General features: G+C 39.6%; 1 non-coding gene across 1 annotated transcript; it reads left to right on the top strand.

The window, feature by feature from the left end:
- Positions 1-5,036: 5,036 nt before the first annotated feature.
- Positions 5,037-5,143, top strand: LOC131250324 (small nucleolar RNA R71). The gene has a single exon (XR_009173246.1). It is a non-coding gene; the product is annotated as a small nucleolar RNA R71 (small nucleolar RNA).
- The last annotated feature ends 2,637 nt before the right edge of the window (positions 5,144-7,780 follow it).

Below are 7,780 nucleotides of genomic sequence, written 5' to 3'. Positions count from 1 at the left end.
ACGAAAGAATCAAGAGACTTTCCATAGATATCTACGTAAGAGCGAGTCAGCACAAGAGAGAAACCAATAGAAGTAAAATAAAAATAACAAAAATAAAATCCTACTTGCACCACTTTCGCAGGTGCTCTCGATTGCATTTAGCGTATGCAACAAGCCTTTAAACCCCTAGGTTTTCCCTAGTGGACGAGTTGTAGTCTCGTGAGGGTTTACAGTAATGTTACCCACAAACATTGAACTAACTAACTAGGAAAATGAAACAGAATGAAAAGTTAGGTTGGCTCCCAGGAGCGCTAAGTTTACCGTCTATCCTAAAACAGCATAAAGGAAACTACCCTAGTCCTATGAAAACAGGAAACCTACCTATACCTCCATCAGACTAGGAGATCAATCTTGGTAAACAGGATCAGTCAGAGGTATGGACATGTCCTCTGAATCAAATTTCTTGACAAATGGCTTTAAGCAATGTCCATTTACTTTAAACTCCTTGCCATTGTCAAGATCTCTTATCTCAATGGCCCCACGAGGATACGCAGTGACCACAATGTAAGGGCCGGTCCAACGAGATCAAAGCTTACCTGAAAAGAGATATAATCGAGAATTATACAAAAGGACTTTTTGACCAGGTGTGAATGATTTTTGTAGAATACGTTGGTCATGAAACGCCTTCATTCTCTCTTTGTAAATTCTCGAGTTCTCGTACACATCGTTCCGGATTTCTTCAAGTTCATTTAATTGAAGTTTACGTAGCGAGCCAGCATTGTCTAGATTAAAATTCAGTTTTTGATCGCCCTATGCTTTATGTTCCAACTCTACAGCAAGTGACAAGCTTTCCCATAGACAAGTCTAAAGGAAGACGTTCCAATAGGGGTTTTAAAAGTAGTAGCGGTATGCCCATAAGGCATCGGTCAATCGGATTGACCAATCCTTACGATCGGGGTTAACCGTTTTCTCCAAAATGTGTTTAATGTCCACTTGTCTGTGGATGGTATGGGGTGCTCACCTTATGAGAGATACCGTATTTCTTCATTAAGCTCTCGAATGGTCTACTACAAAAGTATGAGCCCCCATCACTAATGATGGCTCAAGGCATTCCGAACCGAGAAAGGATGTTCTCTTTTAAGAATTTAATGACTGTATGATGGTCATTGTTTTAACACGGAATCGCTTCAACCCATTTAGTGACATAGTCTATCGCGAGCAAAATATATAAATTTCTAAATAATTGGGGGAATGGTCCCATGAAATCAATGCCCTAGTAATCAAATGCTTCTGTGATAAGGATGGGATTCAAAGACATTATATTTTGATGGGACAATGCTCTCAATTTTTGACAACGCTCACAAGCCTTACAAAACTCATGAGTGTCCCTGAACATAGTGGGCCAATAAAAGCTACACTGTAGAATCTTGGCCGTGGTCTTTTTAGTAGAAAAGTGACCACCACAGGCCTGTGAGTGATAGAAGGAGATAACACTCTGATGCTCATCGTCTGGCACACATCTCCTTAGAATTTGGTCTGGGCAATATTTAAATAAATATGGATCGTCCTAGAAAAAGTTGCGCACCTCGGTAAAGAATTTCTTCTTATCTTGTGCAGTCCAATGCGTCGGTATGGAACCTGTGGCAAGATAATTGGCAATATCAGCGAACCAAGGTGAATGGGAGACTCTTAACAGTTGTTCATCAGGGAACATGTCATTGATATGGGTCGCCTCAGGGGAATCAGAGGTATTAAGGCGAGACAAATGATCAGCCATTACGTTCTCTACTCCCTTTTTATCTTTAATTTCCAAATCAAATTCTTTGAGTAGAAGGATCCATCGTATCAAACGGGGCTTAGAATCATTCTTAGAAAGAAGATACTTAATTGCCGCATGATCTGTGTAGACAATGATCTTGGATCCGATCAGGTAAGACCTAAATTTATCCAAAGTGAACACTACGGCTAGGAGTTTCTTTTCCGTAGTCAAGTAGTTCACTTGGGCAGAATTTAAAGTTCTACTTGCGTAATGAATGACGTAGGGCCTCTTATCTTTTCTCTGGCCTAGAACCGCTCCAAGAGCATAATCAGAAGCGTCGCACATAAGCTCAAAAGGAAGGCTCCGATCGGGTGGCTGTATGATGGGTGCACTAGTCAACATGCCCTTAAGCTTAATGAAAGCTTCTTGACATGTCTCAATCCACTCGTATGGTGCATCCTTTTGAAGTAGATTACATAAAGGACGAGAGATGAAACTAAAGTCCTTTATGAATCTTCTGTAAAACCCAGCATGTCCTAAGAAGGATCACACGTCCCGTATGTTCTTGGGTGAAGGTAGGTTAGAGATAAGATCAATTTTTGCCTTATCCACCTCGATTCCTTTGGATGGGATAATATGTCCAAGAACAATTCCCTTATGAATCATGAAATGACACTTCTCCCAATTAAGTACCAAGTTCTTTTCTTCACATATTTTGAAACATTTAAGACTCTCTAAGCACTCATTGAAAGATAAAAAGAGAAATCGTCCATGAAGACCTCTAGATATTTTCCCACCAAGTCAGAAAAGATACTTATCATACATGTTGAAAGGTGGCGGGGGCATTACATAATCCAAATGACATTCTTTTGTAGGCAAAGGTGCCATAGGGACATGTAAATGTGGTCTTTTCTTAATCCTCGGGAGCAATGGGAATCTGATTGTACCCGTCAAGGAAACAGTAATAGGAATGACTAGCTAGCCTTTCTAAGATTTGATCAATGAAGGGCAAAGGAAAGTGGTCCTTCCTCGTGACGGTATTTAGCTTCCTGTAGTCAATGCACATTCTCCAACCAGTAGTAACTCTTATTGGCACGAGTTCATTATTGGCATTGGCTACAATGGTGATCCCGGACTTCTTAGGAACCACCTGAGTTGGACTCACCCATTGACTATCGGATATGGGGTATATGATACCCACATTCAATAGTTTAAGAACCTCGGCCTTAACCACTTCACTCATATTTGGATTTAGTCTACGTTGTAATTGCCGAGCGGTCTTCGCATTATCCTCAAGATATATGCGGTGAGTACAAATCGAGGGGTCGATTCCCTTGAGGTCCGCTATTGTCCATCCAAGGGCTCCCTTATGCTCAATGAGAGTAGATATGAGCATACTCTCCTGTTCTTTCTCCAGGTGGGCAGAGATCACCACCGGGTATGTCTCATCTTGACCTAAATAGACATATTTCAAATCAGAGGGCAAAGGTTTTAGGTCAAGCTTCAGCGGCTTGAGGTTAGACGGTAGAGGCACTACATCAGTTTGGGGCAACTCTTCAAATTGTGGCCTCCACCGGTTAACTTCAAGTATCGGTGCAGTATCAAGTAAGGCACACGTCTCCCTAATCATGTCATCATCAAAATCATGGGAGTGGGCCAGGCACGTCTCTAGAGGGTCAGAGGATAAGGTCAGAGGTGTCGTATCTTCCACTAAAGAGTCAATCATGTTAATGTCGTGGAAATCGTCATCATCCTCTAAGTTTCTGCCGTTATTGAAAAAGATGTTTGACTCCAATGTCATATTCCCAAAAGACATAGTCATGACACCATTCCTGCAATTGATAATTGCATTTGAAGTGGCAAAGAATGAGCGACCAAGAATGACGGGAATCTGAGTGCTCATGTTATTGATGGGTTTGGTGTCCAGGATGATAAAATCTATAGGGTAGTAAAATCTATCAACTTGGACCAACACATCCTCAATTATCCCTCTTAGTACACGAACAGAGCGATCGGCAAGTTGTAGTGTGGTTAGGGTGGATTTTAATTCCCCCAAACCTAACTGTCTGTATACCGAGTAGGGAATCAGATTGACGCTCGCTCCTAAGTCAAGAAGTGCATGATCAATTCGATGGTCCCCGATTACACATGATATGGTTGGGCTACCGGGATCTTTGAATTTCTGTGGCATGTCTTGCTTTAGGATGGCACTCACTTTCTCGGTCAAGAAGATCTTCTTTTGAATACTCTGTCGTCGTTTGGTCGTGCATAAGTCTTTCAGGAATTTGGCATATGAAGGTATCTGTTTTACGACATCAAGTAGAGGAATGTTGACTTTCACTTGTTTCAACACCTCTAGGATATCCTGAGAGTTAGAGAGAGGTTTTGGTGCGACCAACCGTTGGGAAAATGGAGCAACTGGCTTTTCTAGAAGTTCCGGTTCTAATTTTTGTGGGGCCTCACTAGATCCATTATTGTTGTCCTCTTCTGGTTCTTGAGGCTTTTCGGGCCTAACCGGAAGGGTTTTATCAATGATTTTTCCACTCCTAAGAGTGGTGATGGATTTAGCGTGCCCCATTTGATTTGAAGAGCTGGGATCACTTATCTCGTATTGCGGTTTAGGATTGGAGAGCGGTTGTGCAGGAAGCATCCCCTTTTCTATAACCGTCATACGTGAATCCATCTTTTACACAAAGTCTCGCATTGCATGGGTCAACTCTTACATGGAATTTTGAACCAGTTCTTCTTGAGCTTTTCTCTGATTTGGATTTTGATTGAAGAAACTTTGAGGGGTAGCAGTTTGTCCATTTCTCCAACTAAAGTTTGGATGATTTTTCCAACCAGGATTGTACGTATTAGAGGTTGGTCCATTGAAAGGTCTTTGATAATTATTTACAGCATTGGATTGTTCATTCAACACTTCTCGAAAGGCGGGTATTGTAGGACAATTTTCAGTTGTATGAATGTTGCAATCACAGATGCCGCAAACACTTTCATTAACCTTATCCTTCTTTCCTTCCATGGCCTCAACTTTCCTTATGAGCGTAGTCACTTTACACTTGAGATCATCCTCTTCTTTCAAGAGATACAATCCACCTTTCTCCTTTAATTGAGTCAGCCTAGACGTGGTGTTCGATTTTGGGTAATAATCCCATGATTGTGTATTTTCAGCAAGACTATCGAGGTAATCTCATACCTCGTCAACATTTTTATTAATGAATTCTCCATTGTCTCGACCATTTGGCGCATGGAAGATGTCAGTCCATCGTAGAAAAAATTTGTAATGCGCCATGTTTCAAAGCCGTGTTGTGGGCATGAACTGACCAAATCCTTGAACCTTTCCTAACATTGGTAAAATGTTTCATCCTCCTTTTGTGTGAAGTTCATGATTGCTTTTTTAAGGGTAATCGTTTTATGATGTGGAAAAATTTTCTTTATAAATTCCCTTTGCATATCATTCCATGTGCCAATGGATCTAGGACGTAGTGAATGTAACCACGTCTTAGCCTTCTCTTTTAAGGAAAAAGGAAAAAGTCTCAGCCTGACTATGTCCTTAGACACATTTTGAAAATATAAAGTGGCTATGATCTCATTAAACTCTTTCAAATGTAGATATGTTTCTTCAGATTCAAGCCATGGAACTTAGGAAGGAGTTGGATAACCACTGGCTTGATGTCCATATGTCTTTTTTTGAAAAATCATGTATGAGGGTGTACTCACCCCCGCTGGTTGTAAATAATCTCGTAAAGTACGAAGCGGGGGTGCTTGATGCACCTCATTCTCATCGTAAATGTCTTCCACTCTAAGTTGGGGTAGAAGAGGTTGGTTTTCAGCCATCACTTCAATTAACTTAGGGGATTTCGAGTGGTGTCTAGTTCTGCGATGGATAGTTAACCCCTCAACCAATCCACCTTCAGTCAAGAGACGTCGAGTGTTGTCACGGGCCCACTTGGGCATGAAACACTCGCAGCCCTCAATCAAATTCGAAACCTAATCTTAAGAAAGGAAAAGAAAATCTAAAAAAATAAGAGAGGGTTGGAAAGAAGTTACCAAATTGGAGTCCCTAAGTTAAAAACCTGCAAAAGAAAATAAAACAAGTCAGTTTCTAAAGAGGAGGTCTAGAATTAAAAAAATCTTAAAAAGAAAGATAGAAGTAGACTAGTTTCTAAAAGAAGAAATTCCAAAAAGAAAGTGGAAATTTCTAAAATAAATTAGGAAAGTCCTAAACCAGAAAGTAAGTTACTAAAAGAGATCTGAAAAATTGAAAGTAGAGAAAGAACTTACCGAATTAGAAATTTCTATCTTAAAAGCCTACAAAATAGGAAAGTTAGTTTCTAAACAAAAATTCTACAAGTAGAAAATTTCTAAAAATAAATTAGGAAACAAAGTTAGATTCTAAAAGAGTTAGAATTAGAAAGTTAATAAAAATAAAAATAGAAAGTTAGTTTTTAAAATTAGAAAGAATTTCTAAAAAGGGAAATAACTAACCTAGTTTCTAAAAACAAAAAAGGAAAGTTTCTAAAAATAAACTATTTCCTACAAATAGGAAAATACTAGAATTAAAAAATTTCTAAAATTCAAACCCTAATTCTAAAAATAGAAAAAGTAGAGATATTAGAAAAGGATTACTAATTTAGACTTATGTCAGGATCCTACAAAACAGGAAACAAGTTAGTTCTAGAAATCAAATAGAAATAAAAATCTAAAACTAAAGTTAGTAAAATCCTAATATCAAACTAATTCTAAAACTAATTAATTTCAAAGAATCGTAACCGTCAATCCCCGGCAACGGCGCCAAAAACTTGTTCACTCCCCAAGTGCAGGGTTGTGATGTAGTAATAAACTCGGTGAGACCGAGGTCAAATCCCAAGGGACTGATATTCTGAAACTAGGTAGAAATAGAACTAGCCTACGATGAAATCTAAATCAAATATAAATTGATGAATAATGGTGAGAGATTAATGTAAAACTTAAGAGAAATCGGAGAAAAACTAGGGATTCGGAGGATCCACTTGTAGAGATCGGGGAGATCTTATGCTTGCTTTAAAAATCATGGAAATTAAAACTGAACTTCCTCTAATATAATTTTAAGGAGATGAAAAGTATTTGAATTAGAATGGATTCCATCACCAAACCATACCCAGGAGACAATGGTGAACAATAGAATTAAACTAATTACCAACCAATCATCATGCTATGAAGGTTAGGAAGGGTACCGTCATCCTACCATACCCAAGAGACGATGGTGAATTACATGGCTTCCTGACGTCATAAACATAAAAGGAAAGGAACATGCTCAAAGCTATCGCGGACCTATTGTAATTTCAGTCACAACAGACCATTAAAAACTAAAAACATTTCATTAAAATTAAACTAATATCAAATTCAATTCAGTGTAAATAAAAAGCACCAGTTAAAAGTCCCCCATCTCATTATAAGCTTCACCTCTTAGCCCTAGCTAAGAGGTTTAGCCAACCATGATTAGGCTATCCTCAAAAGAAAAAAAAACAGTAAAACAAATAAAACAATACTCTGTCTCTCTCCTTGACATCTGCACAGCTTCTCCTTGAATCTGATGCCTCCCTCCGTTCTTTCTCTCTTTCTTTTATAGAGGTAGGAAGGTCCGGCAGATGGCCTGCGCCGTGAGGAGTTACGCACTCCTCTTTACGCAGAACTGAAAACCGGATTTGCGTAACTCTGTTTTACGCAGCAAAAACACATCCAACCTGTTGCGTTTGAATTGAATCCATGACGTAGTTCTTCCATTCCCTAAGATCTGACGTCATAGGCACGGTTAAAATTGTCTTCTCCTCAATTTGGACGGTCTAGATCATAGATTCGACTATGATCTTGCTCGCATAATCGCCCACAGCGGGCCGGGCGGCATCCGTGTATAAGTTCGCACTCACCTGCACACTTTCTTACGCTGAGACATTCGGTGGGCCCATGATCAGCTTCAACAGAGAGATCTACTCCATCCATTACACTCGTGGTGAGAATTCGGTGTGGGATGGTTGGTTTTAGCTATCCTTTGATGCGGCC

Source organism: Magnolia sinica, chromosome 6 (genome assembly GCF_029962835.1).
Source record: "Magnolia sinica isolate HGM2019 chromosome 6, MsV1, whole genome shotgun sequence".
Lineage (NCBI taxonomy): Eukaryota > Viridiplantae > Streptophyta > Magnoliopsida > Magnoliales > Magnoliaceae > Magnolia > Magnolia sinica.
This window is presented reverse-complemented; position numbering and strand designations above follow the sequence as displayed.